We start from the raw sequence: 13,766 nt of genomic DNA, 5'->3' as shown, positions 1-13,766 counted from the left end.
GGTTTCGTTTTCGCAAGAGTCACGGCCGTGCCTCTTGGAAACAAAAAAAACACGTTTTCTGTTTTTTTTCCTTTCGCGAGAGTCACGTCCATGCCTCTTGGAAACGAAAAAAAACGTGTTTTTTGTTTTTTTGCCTTTCGTGAGAGGCACGGTTTGCTTTCGCGAGAGGCACGACCGTGCCTCCTCAGAAAAGGAAAAAAATGTGTTTTCTTTTCTTTTTCTTCCTTCCGTGAGAGGCACAGTTTTGCTTTCACGAGAGGCACGGTTGTGATTTTACGAGAGGCACGGGCGTGCCTTTTTTGGAAAGGGAAAAAACACGTGCTCCTGGTTCGGTTTTTTCGTTCGTTTTTTTGATAAAAAAATATTCGTCAAAACCTATCAATATGGGATCTAGTTTTGAAGATCTCGACGCGAGAATCTAGCGGTGAAAACGAAATAAACCGTGCGTCCAAATCTCGATCCGTTTTCGAGTTTGTTAGAGGAGTACTCATTGCAAAGTACTCCTCAATTAGTGATTTCGAGTTTGTTTGGGCACACTGCCCTTACGCCATGGGCCAGCCCATTTAAACTTTTTTTCTCTACTGTTAAGATTCAAAATGCTTGCACCGGTTATGATTTGAAGTCAAGAATCCTATGCACAGGGCAACAATGGTAACCATTCGGCCACCCGTTGTTGTGATGTTTAAAAGTCCTTTAGCTTCTTCAATATGTTAATAAACAACGTTACATTTTCCCTGTTTTCTTTTTTTTTTCTTTTTTGCTTTGGTCGGTTTTCTTCTGGTATCTTCTTTTTCTTTTTTCTCTCGTATTCATTTTTAATTTTCTAACAATTGTAAAAAAAATTAACTTTGAGATTGTTTTTTCAAATTTGACGAATTTTTTTCAAAATTGATGATTTTTTCTCCAAATTTGGTGAACTTTTATCATCTTTGATGAATCTAAAAAAATTGATGAACTTTTTCGGAAAATAGGTAAACTTTAGAAAAAGTGAACTTTTTTCATATCCTACGAACCTTTTTCAGAAGTGATGAACTTTTTTCAGCACCGATGAACTTTTTTTCAAATTCGATGAACTTTTTTTTTCAAATTGATATTTTTTTAAGTCTTTGAACTTATTTTGAAATCCATGGAACATTTTCAAGTTCACAAAATTTTTCATATATTGTGATTTTGCTCTTTTTTTGTTTTTTGAAGTTAACGCTGGACTAGTCAAGCAGCCAACTTTTTTCCGAATCAACCAGACCAACTAGAATCGGTTCGGCAAGATTTTCGCGTCACGTTCGCTGCAATCATTTGAAGTTTAGTTGGGCCGGCCCAGTAGCGTGACACTTCATGCGCCAGTAACCTAAACCGGCGCTGAGAGCGCCGGTTTGGAGCTCCCATTTGTTAGGCTGAGTTGTCGTCAACACGTGGCCCTCTCATGCAGAGAAAAAGTATAGCACCCAGCCGCAGGTAGGCTACAAGAAAATCCCGAGGCTCATGAGCGCTCAAGATCGACTCGTGTTTTGACTTGACTCGAAAATAAATTAGCCGAGTATGAACAATTTATCTTGCTCGAACGAGCTTGCTTGATTTTAGTTTAACATAATATAATTATATTAAATAATCATGATATATGGTAGAAAGGAAAAAGTATAGCACCCAGCCGCAGGTAGGCTACAAGAAAAGCTCGAGGCCCATAAGCGCTCAAGATCGACTCGTGTTTTGACTTGACTCGAAAATAAATTAGCCGAGTATGAACAATTTATCTAGCTCGAACGAGGAATCAGCTAATCTTGAGCTAACACCGGCTCGCTTGATTTTAGTTTAACATAATATAATTATATTAAATAATCATGATATATGGTAGAAAGGAAAAAGTATGGCACCCAGCCGCAGGTAGGCTACAAGGAAAGCTCGAGGCTTATGAGCGCTCAAGATCGACTCGTGTTTTGACTTGACTCGAAAATAAATTAGCCAAGTATGAACAATTTATCTAGCTCGAAGGAGGAATGAGATGATCTTGAGCTAACACCGGCTCGCTTGATTTTAGTTTAACATAATATAATGATATTAAATAATCATGATATATGGTAGAAAGGAGTAGGATAATTTATTACCACATATATGTTGTGTACGATTTTTCTCCATTTTATCTAGAGATCTCTTTTATCTACTAGGACTAGCAAACATGAAAGCTTAATTAAGGGTAGAGGAAACTTAGGCCTCAATATGCAGACCGTGTGTTAAATATCCTATTATTTTTGGCCAAGTTTGAGAGCTGACGCACTTTCGTTTCTTTACTTGCCCATCCATGGTCGCTTGCTGTGTTAAAATTTATATTACCATGTTTTGATTGGAATATTATTTTATAGTGATTTTTTATGTTGTGTTGTGGTATATCTTGTTAGAAAATTTGTCTTAGATTAAGAATTATCATGTTATTTAGCTCGAAATTTGCTTCCGAATGACTCGAGATCGTTATAAGCTGAGCATGAGTCACTTTCTACAGCTCGACCTTGAGCTTAACTAAGTTTGAGCTTGCTCGAGTTTTAGTATATGTTGATCTGAGCCTAGTTCGACTCGCTCGAACTCGATTCGTTTGCAGCCCTAGCCGCAGATGCTCCATTCCCTTACCGCTAGACCGTTCCAGTCGGTTTCCCTTCCATGCTTGATTCCATCCGTCCTAAAACCGTCGTCTGTGCCTTTGGATGAAGGACTCGTCATCCGCTCGTTGAACATGAGTGACCAATCGATGGTGGAGACAAGGAGCGAAGGCTATATGCTTGGAGCAGGCCATCAGGGCCCTCTCCCCTGATCTCGGCCTCGAGTGGAGCACTCCGCTGTCAATCTAGACCTCCAGCGGCAGCGCCCATTGTGACACACCTTCTTACCCACCGTGACGCCAACGAACTGGCGCACAGCCACACTGCCGTCCAAGATCGTAGCCATCCGCATTCCCTCACCAGTCATGCCTTCTCCACTCTCCTCCCCAACCCACTCAAAACGAGAATTATCCTTATCCCCTTGAAAATAAAATCACCCAGATCCCCTTCCTCCTTTGTTGAAGTGAGCAAGGTTCACGTTTTTCATTATAGAAGGTAGCTGCAGCCTTGTGAGACATGAGACCAACTTTTTCTGTTTGCAGGTAATTTTATTTTCTTCCTATCATGTTACTCTGCAATCGGTCAGCATATCCATGCATGTTTGAAACAGTTATGGACATGCAGGGTTAATGCTTTTTTGCTCAGGTACAGCTTACCAAACATGTTGCTTGCTGTGAGTGTGTCTGAATCAAGACTACAACATTCTTTAATCAATGATTTGGTGTTGTAAGTTGTACAGTTTTTTTTTCTGCCAAGTGTGTTTAATAAGTGGTCTGCAACACAAGATAAATATTTGTAAGCTCATATTCACATTGATCTAATTTGTGTCCATTTGTTTGCTCAGGTCAGGCCACTAATCGAGAAGCATGTCTTGCATGCATTGCGGGTGGAGAAGCTAACTGCTGCTAATGTATGATCCGTTGTTCCATTTGCATATGTGTTAGTGTCGCAGAATGTTGTTCATAAATAAAATGTTCTTAGAGCATTTTTTGGCGGGAGGGGTCTGTTTTCAGTGGTTTCTTCGTGTTTTGTTAGGATTTGCATCCTGCTCAGGAAGACGAGACGGCGGTGGCTCCCTGAAGATAGAATAAGGTTCTCCCCGCCTAGCCCCCATCTCGATGGTGTGTTTAACATCATCGATGGGCGTGTGGAGGTGTGTCTCCGGCAGATCTGTCCTTGGTGGATTTGTTCGGATCTGATTGTAGTTCGTCTCCGGTCATGTGTTTTCAGGTTGGATCCTTCCGGTCTACGCTACTCTTCATTGGCGACGGTTGCTGTTCTGTTGCGCTGATCCTATAGGGCCTTAGCACAATGACTTTTCGACTGTCTACTACAACAAGTTTTGCCCGGGTCCGACGAGGGAGGGGCAATGACGGCGGCACCCCTTCGGCTCGCTTCAGTGGTTGTAGTCGTCGCTAGGTGGTCTACGGATCTGAATGTAATTTTTATTATCCTGATGTTCGTTGTACTGTCATGATTGATGAATAGATCGAAAGTTTTCTCGCAGAAAAAAGTACAATGACAAATTGGATGATCCAGAGATGTAATTTCTTTACTCAGTTGAATGCATCAAGTTAATTCCAATACATGTATTTGACACACTTATATAAGTTCAAGGTCTGAAGCTCTTGTCATTTGTTTGGAAGTGGACTGTGTCGAGAGTGGTTTTGATTTTTTTTTTCTTTTATCATTTCCATCCAGGGATCAAGTGAATGTGAACTTGGGGTTAACTTGATTTTGAAATGGGTAACGCTTTACTTTATAAATTCAGTCTTGTCACAGCTGGATGCATTTAACAGCCATAAGTTCCTTGCTGATGCCATTTTATTCCTCGCCTTGGAATGATTGCTCAACTTATTTCTATTCTATACATAGTTTGTCCTTAATTTATTGGTTTATTTTCCTTGACTTATTTAAATTTCTTGCACGGATCCCCTTTTCAGTAAAAAAGAGTAGGCCATTATCTCGCTGGGAGGCATTATGTACTTAGTTGGCGGATTAATTTGTCTGCTCTCAAGTCTCAACTTAGATCAAATGTATGCTTTGCTAAGTTTTTTATTTATTTATTTTTTCTTGTTACCATCAGTTATCTGATATATCCCTCAAAGAGTAATAACCAATCATCAAAATAAACAACTTATTCTTCTGGTATGTATGTATTTAATCTACATGTTCCATGGCTCTATACATCAAATGAAAATTCTTGCCAAAAAATGACGGGCGCGGCAATGCACAACATGGTCTAGTATATGCTTTAAAATAACTTAACGGATATGTTAATTAGTGTGTGTGAGGTGACATAGCTGTGTGTGCTCAAAAATAAATTCACTCCCAAAGATAAAATGCAGAGCTCCACATCCACCCTTCTAAAGTCTGAACAACAATCAAGCTACTCCTTAGTCCCTAATTTCTACAGAAAAATCGATAACATATAATTATCCATCGATATCATCTTGATCGTAGTGTAGTTATATAAGATTATTTTGCTAAACAGTCTGATTCTTCTTCTACAAACTGCAACCCTTGCACTCTGTAGACCACTGTCCAGCGATTAAAGAGACCGAACAACACGATCGCAAATGAGCTCAAGAAAGCCAACACGATCATAAACTGGGTTCACTAAGGATTTAGGTATGAACAAACTATTGTATGCAGTGGAGGAGTTTCCTAAAAACATCCAATCTAAGCTCACACAAAAACAATCCTTTACAACTTAATCCAAGGCTGGGGGCCAATGCCCCCCCCCCCCCCCCACCACCAACAACTCTCTTGACATGAGGTCTACCACTGATTGTTTGTACAATCTAATACTATGATTTAACACTCAAAAGAAAAGAAAATAAGGAACCAAAATATCATACCACATATAATAATTACATAAAACTACAGGTTAAATAAATATCGATTGAATGAAAATGTAAAAACCCCTTTAATATGTAACGAACAGCTTGTAGTTTCATCTGCAGCTTGATTACGTCTTCCAGGGGAAAAAATGGCATGTCGACTTTTCCAGTTATAAATAAATATAATTAAGCAAAGCATCCTTCTATGACTCAATCAAGGGTCAAGAAAAACCATTAGGGCTAGGTAAGACTTGCACAATACAGAGAGGATGTGCTATCGTACCAATATTTTGAACAACAATTGCCGGTCTAAAGGAGAGACGAGAATATTCCAATTTGTTTTCTTCTTGTTGTTACCATGCCAGTGAAGCAACTTGATCTGACAATACTACACCTAGCCGGCTACAGGTACACACTCACACGGCCGCTGCGTGCCACCTTAATTCACAATGAAAGTCAGCGCATAACAGGTAGCCGGTTGACCACGTATGTACGTAGAAACATGTCACCCGCTGCATGGTTTTCATTATACTCAATCAACTCCCATATGCATCAAACTAGTTTGGATTAAGTCTCCGTTGAGTATCACCAACATCCCTCTACGAAAAATCAAAATTAAGCGGTGGCCTGTAAGGTCCTCTCGTTAAGTGTCTTTACATAATCATATCTTGCTTCTTATTAGAATTTCTCATGTACTATGAAATTCTCTTTCGATCAGCCGGATCATAAGGCCACTCATCTAGAATAATTTCTCTATGAATAGAAGGCTTCAGGAGACCAGCTGCGGTGACATTTGATGCAGTTTGCCTACTTCTAATGGGTGACCTTGACGTGCCTGCGTCATTATTAGAATTTGGTGACAGATTTCTCTTTGATTAATACCTCCCATAGCATAGATCAATCAAAGTCCATGGAGAAAACATATATTAGAAAGCAAGGAAAAAATATTTATTATCACACTAGGCTATTAGGCCAGATAGAACACGCACAAGAGGAAGGAGATATGGCAATATTAATTATCTCAATTTTGGGGCTACAATTACCACCTTGCCGTTGTGGATCTGCAGCGATCTACTTGCCCCTGAGTCCGCCGGCCGAGCTATACACAAACATATACGAGATGCGAGTTGAAAAAACCTACAGATAAGAGACGACATATGAGGCGTGCGGCTGACGTGCTTATACAACAACGTACGTGACTAATCAAGTCACGGTTTAATTAGGCATGTGTGTATAGTCATTGCTCATGGTTTTGGTCCTTTTATTTAGTTGTCCACGTCACATTCGATGGGTTTTATTGGGTTCAAGTCAAGTGAATACATACCTATATATAGTTGGTCAAGAAAATCCGTTGGGTTGAAGTGAACCCAACGTTGCTACACTGGCTCCGCCGCTGGCAATAATTCTTTTGCACGGTTCTGTATCAGAATCGTCACTCTACAAAATAATTGGGCTGACAAGTCTCATTTCCATCAAGGTTCTACAATAAAATCTTTTTGGTGCACATATCTCCTTTGCTGCTGTAATTTTTCAATGGTTTCATATTATACATATAGTTTTAGTATGTAGTTTGTTCTATAGGCTCCAGTTGGTTCACAATACTTGGCATTTGATGAGTTGTGGCCTCAGTTGTCACAATTTCAGTATGTATTTTGTACTCATGATGTAGTAGTAGGAGCATCAGGGAAGTGTTGTGGAGGAGACGATGCTATCTAGGGCTATAGCGGTGGGGGTGTAGATACGAGGATGATCAAGGCGACATGATGGTGGAGAAGATTGGGTCACACGCAATACAAGGAGCACAGAGGTCAGACGATTGTGATTGTTACTTTTGTGGAGTCTACAATAAATTAAAGGTTTGGTCTTCCTAATCTTTTGGAAACTTTTAATCTAATTCTTTGTATGTATCAATATTTTACTTTTAGTATATAATAGATAGATGAAGTAACATCTTTTGCCATTCGAAATGCTAGGTATAAATAATATGTCCCATGCTCAAGGGTTTGCTCAGCCACCGCTAGAAACTCAAGGACAAGTTGGTGGTTCCTCTCTTTCGTCGGCGCCGCCATCGGTCTGCCTCGTCTCCTGTGGTCTTAGGATCATCTAGGCACAGTGGACCCAGGCTCCTGCTGACGGGAGGGAGCTTGTCTCTATTTTTAGTATTTTAAAGGCCAGTTAGGGTTTGTGTCATGCTTAGGAAGGCGAGGTTGCACGGTGGTTCCGTGAAGATGGAATGAGGTTCCCCGCGCTGATCCCACGTCCCGGCTGTGCATCTAGCGTCGTCGGAGGGTGTGTGAAGATGTGTCTTCATCGGATCTCGCGACATTCCTTTTGTTCTGGTCTACTCTAGACCTGCTTGGATCTAACTTTTGTCCGTATGTGTTCATGTGTTTATAGGTCGGACCCTTACCATCTACGCTTCTCTTCATCGACGGCAATTGAAGTTCTGGTGCGCTAGTCCTGCGGGGCCTTGGAACAACGACTTCCTAACTGTTACTACAGCAAGATTTTCTTGGCTTGGGTGAGGTTGGGACGATGATGATGGCACGCCTTTGACTCTCTCCAATGCTTATAGACGTCGCTAGATGGTTTAAGGATTGGATGTACCTTTTACTTATAATGATTAAAAAATCAAATCTATTATTAAAGTTTATCATATGTACAAACTTTTCCCTTTGTACTACTGTGACAGTTGACATATATATAGCTTTCCGAGAAGAAAAATATGTTGTATGCTCGTGGTTTCCTTTGTGGCCACCATAAACTGCAGATGTGTCCGTACTGCATGCACGTGCCAGTGCAGGCGGCAATTCATATTTACCACATACTGCGGCGGTTAGCACGCAAAAGCGCACCCATGCAGCGGCACCGATGCTACATGGGTCGACCCATTTTGTGCCTTTTTAAACTCTTTTGTGGCTTTCACTGTGTGTTTCTTCACCGGTTTTTGGGAACCTCCTCTGACCTGATTTATTCGTTTTTATTTTGGTTTTCTTTTGATTTTGTCTTTCTCTTTTTTTTAAACATTTTTCCTTTCTATTTCCTTTTTTCACACCTACAAACTTTTTTGAAATCCTGAACGATTTCGAAATTAATACTGTTTTAAATCATGAACAATTTTCAATTCATAAATTATTTTTTAAAATCATGAAGAATTTTCAATTTTTTGCAATTTTTAAAAATATGCAAACAATTTTCAAACTCATGAAAATTATTGCAATGATGGGTCTCCTTCCAGAACATTCAATTACGAGTACGAGAATTGAAAGACATGAAATTTCTCAATTCTCTATGACCTCTAGTAGATAGATAGAATATTTTCAGGAATAGGAAAATCAGAAGAATCTTTCTCTATATTCACTATCATTCCACGTCTTTGACTGCTATTAGTTTTTTACTACAATAGATGTAGTTTGATATGAGAATACAGTTCTCAAAATAATGGAAACGATTCTCTTATAGGAAATGGTTTGAAAATCGCTATTCCACCTTTTAGGTATCCTGAAAAATGATACGTGTGAAGATCATGCATTTTTGTCAAATTCAGATCCATTTTCGAGTCCATGATATAACACTCCCTCCGTTCCTTTATATATGGTGTATTTGTTTTTTGATAAAATTTCAGAATGTAAGGTGCATTTCTTCTAATTCATGATAATTCCCTTGTTAACCCTTCATAAAAAGGGAAGTAACTCTCTACCGATTGTCTGTATCTCCCTTTGTAGCGAAAGAAGAAAAGTATCTCTGTATCGATTGCATGTATCTCTTGGACTAACTGATTTAGTTGCCATTAACCAACAAATTTTTCAAGGGTAATTTCGTCCTACCTTGTCTATAATTAAGTGTCTTTGTCACCGTGCTGAAAATTATACACCTTACATAAAGGAACAGAGGGAGTATAACCAAATTGGAAAGATCTTCCATCTGTTTAGATAAGAAAGAATAAATGCAAATGTGTATAATAGATCGACATGAAGATCGTGAGCTGCCCCATAATGAAACCAGCAGTATTCGTAAATATCCCCTTCTTCCCTAATCCAAGATTGGAGAAAGAAGATCTAAGAGGGGCATATGGAGAATGTAGTCAGAAATATATAATAGAGTCCAACCATAACAACCGAATTAATTATCCTCATCGAGAAACTTAGATTACTAAATAGAAGATATTTGAAAATCGTGGCATGGGTCTTTGTTTTTTCTTTCTTTAGAGTTTTCAATATGCACAATTTCTCGATGTTTCAATGAGAGCTTCTTGATTTTCCATATATAGAAAGAGATAGACTACAAATGACATCTCTGAATATTTACAAAATTTGTGATTTTTTAGAAATTCATGAACAATTTTTAAATTCACGGAATTTTTTTCAAAATTTTTAAATATATACGAAATTTTTGAATATTTTGAAATTCACGAACATTTCTCAAACTCATGATATTTCTTTTGAAATTCATACACATTTTTAAAATCGCATATATATTTTTTGAATTCACGAATATTTTTGAAATTCATCAACATTTTTTGAATCCTCGAATATGTTTTCCAGTCCGCGAACATTTTTTTGGAATTCTTAAAAAATATTTAAACTTATGAACAAACTCCTGAGCATTTTTTAATAAGTGATTTTTTAAAATTATGAATTTTTTTATTTCACAAATAGTTTCTCAAATGTGCGCACGTTTTCTGAATTTGTTAAATGTTAAATTTGATGACATTTTTCTCAAATCGCGAACATTTGTCTAATTTTTTTGAACTATCTTAGTACTCTCTTCGGTGCTTTTTACTCCGCGTATTAGATTTCTGTCAAGTCAAACTTTACAAAGTTTGACCAAATTTATATTAAAAAATATCAACAACCACAATATGATAATACTGATCGGGCATTTTGAATATTGAAACTTTCTTCTATAAGTTTGATCGAAGCAAAGATAGTTTGACCTTGGATAAATCTTATATGCAGACTAAGAAAGATCGAAGTGAGTAAACGGCCGGATGAAATAAATAAATTCCACTTACAACCAGCTATAATGAAATGACAATGCAAACACTAGGGGGCACTACGTGTGCACTTTGTACTGAAAGACGTGTTTTTTGCATGGTAATATCTTATTTATATCACAATGATCATAATACAAGCCACTACAAACTAACGCTAGGTTTAGTACAAAGAAACAACAATAAAAAAGTAAAATTACAATCAAGACCAAAAAATCCTCTGAACTTGACACGAATATCCATCGCCTGCCTCTGGAACCACCACAACAGCCACCAAATGAACAAATGATGGATCATCTTCACAATCGAGCTCAAAGTGACTTTATCGCTGATATACAGTTTTGCGGACCTCCAAGGTGGCTCACCAACGGCGAAACCATTATCGTTGAACGAATAAGACGCCGGAGGAGAAAACCATACCTGTCATCCACGAACCACGAACCCAGCACACCCTCCACCATCTTTCATATGCCGCCGATGCAGACCACAATTTGCATCCACTCCCGGACTACCTCTTAAGCTCCGCGCCGGCGCTGGAGCAAACACCATCGCAACGGCTGGAGCTCGAGGACACAGATCCATCACCAGGATGTCGCTGCATCCACGCCGTCCTTACTTGAACATACTAGTTTTCAAATCCATCTTCAATCATAGGACCGATCGTCTCATCAGAATAGGATTTGAAGAAACTTTATTTAGTGTTGCCATCGCCGCGGCCGAAGCAAGACGATGAATAATCTTAAAACCTAAACTATATGAGAGTAACAAAACGATCCATACACGTGGATCTGATCTTCGAACGGAAGAAAGAAAAGCAGACGTCCCTACGCGACTCCTGAAAGGTGCGTTTGCTGAGTTTCCAGTGCACGGGTCGCTGTATAGAAGTTCTCGTGTAGGCGTCCCATCACGGCCTAATAGAATTTCGGGCACAGCTACAGTGTTTCAAAATATCCGGTGTGCGTGCGTGCCCGGCGCCACCACCTTGGCGAATGCCGGCCACCACGCGACGGGGGTGAGCGTGACTCCGCGCCGCCGGCGTGATCGATTCGATCCCTCCACTCGACAAAAGCTATAAATCACCATGTGTAAGTCTTCGTCTTGACTATGCTCCTTCCTTGTAAAGCGTACGAGCCGTGCCGTACGTGTGCTTTATGTTACACATGAACATTTTTGGATTTTTTTTACCATATACTAAATTTGCAAACGTTTTTCGAACTGATGATATATTTTTTGAAATTTTTGACATTTTTTAAGACCGGAAACATGTTTCAAGAAGTCAGGAATATTTTTGAAATTCATGAATATTTCTGAATCCATAAATATGTTTCAAATTCGTGAACATTTAAAATTTATAATATGTTTTCAAGTTCGCAAACTTTTTTTTGATTCGTGAACGTTTTCGGAATTCATAACAAATATTCAAACTGACGAAAAAATTGCTGAGCATTTTTTGAATTCGTGATTTAAAAAATGAATGGACTTCTCCTATTTCACAAAAAAGTTTTTTTAATGCGCATACATTTTCTGAATCCGCTAAATGTTAAATTTGACAACATTTTGAAAAATCGCAAACTTTTTCTAATTTTCTTGAAGCATATTAGTAGAAAGCAGGGTGAAAAAAAAATAAATTATGCTTAAAACCGCCCATAAAAAATAAGATCGCAAACACTAGGGAGCGCCACATGTGCACTTTTTACTGAGAGTCGCGTTCGCTGAGTTTCCAGCGCACAAGTCGCTGTATAGAAGTTCCTTTTTTTCGACGAGAAATATTGATCTTTATTGCATAATGGAAAATTTATTACAATCAGCCATAAGGCTTGCAGCTATGAAGGAGGGAGAAGACTCCAACCAACAATCAGAATCTTTCATTGTCCAGGCGTTCCATCACGGCCTAATAAATCCCTGTTACAGGCGTACAGTTACAGTGTCTCAAAATACCCCGGTTGCGTGCCGGGCGCCACCACCTTGCCGAACGCCGGCCACCACGCGACGCGACGGGGGTGAGCGCGACCCCGTGTTAGGATTAATTAATTAGTTTAATTATTGGAAATCCCTGCTTAGCAAAACGGATGTACGGTTTCTCATCCGATGGGTCACGTCCTATTGTAACGGACGCGTTCTTTCGATCCATCTTTTGTAAAGGTCGCGCCTGTGCGACCCGTCTCTTCCAAGGATATAAATATGTACATCATCGACATTCATCAATAGTGATTGACTACTGTTCATTCACACAGTTTCTTTACACGTTATCACGCACGTCTCACTAGCGAGAGCGACAGGCCACACACAGGAACTCGCCGGAGAAGGACTTGGAACAGTGAGGATGTCGTCTCTCGCCTCCCTTCTCCTTGGTCTTCTCTGGGAAGAAGGTCGCTGCCATTTCCTTGCTGAGCAGCGCCGCCGGTTCGTCCGCCATCGATGGGGCCACCACCAGCAGTTTCTGGCCTTGGCATTAACCGCTGCCAGAACTTCGCTGGAGGACGCCGCCATCACGTGGGCACTGGACGACGCCGTCGCGCCACGCCGGAGAACCACCGCCTGGCCACGCCGGTTGACAACCGTCAGGGTCTGGACCCAGGGCTAGTTGCCGGACTGAATGCTCCACCACCGCAGAACACTGGGATGGGCGTGCAAGAGCCTCCAGTTGCCGCTCCATCCGCACCACGGTGGTGCCGTGTGCACGGATATGGCCCGTGCCCCGCTCGCTCCAGTGGCACACGTCTGCCGTCACCAACGCCGGCAGAGGAGGATGAGCGGGAGATCGTCCACGACGTACCTGCACGCGGCTACAGCCCAGCTCCGACGCGCGTCGCCAGCGCCAGGGGCGATGGCCTCGTCTTCATCCCGACTCCAGGACGCGCCATGGCCACCGTGGGCGCGGCCACCACTGCCGGAGCAAGTGGCAGCACCGGTCCAGGGCCTGAGATGGCCACCGCAGGGACAAGCAGTGCCCCATGGGCGTTTGGCCGCTCCCCTGCTCCTCGCGGCGAACAGGGCCCCTTCCTCTTCGGCACCGGTGGGACGCCTGCCACGGACGTCGCCGGAACGAGCGGCAGCGCAGGTCTGCCCAACACCGGCGCGAGCCGCCGTCTCCTCTTCGGCCGCTCCGTCACCGCCGTTGACCGTCGTCCTGGACGCCGTCTAGGAGCGTGGGATCCGGCGTCGCTCGGACTCGCCAACGGACTCCAGAATGGAGTGGACATCCCTGACTACAGCCCCTCGTTGGACGAGGAGGACTCCCTTCCTTCGCCGCCGGTGGCTCGCCGGTGAGCGTGTGTACGGCGCGGCGGCAGGAACAGAGGAGGGTGCCACTACGTGGGATGGGGATCGGCGGCGGTAGGGGAA

This window comes from Triticum aestivum, chromosome 5A (assembly GCF_018294505.1).
Source record: "Triticum aestivum cultivar Chinese Spring chromosome 5A, IWGSC CS RefSeq v2.1, whole genome shotgun sequence".
In the NCBI taxonomy this organism is placed as follows: Eukaryota; Viridiplantae; Streptophyta; class Magnoliopsida; order Poales; family Poaceae; genus Triticum; species Triticum aestivum.
This window is presented reverse-complemented; position numbering follows the sequence as displayed.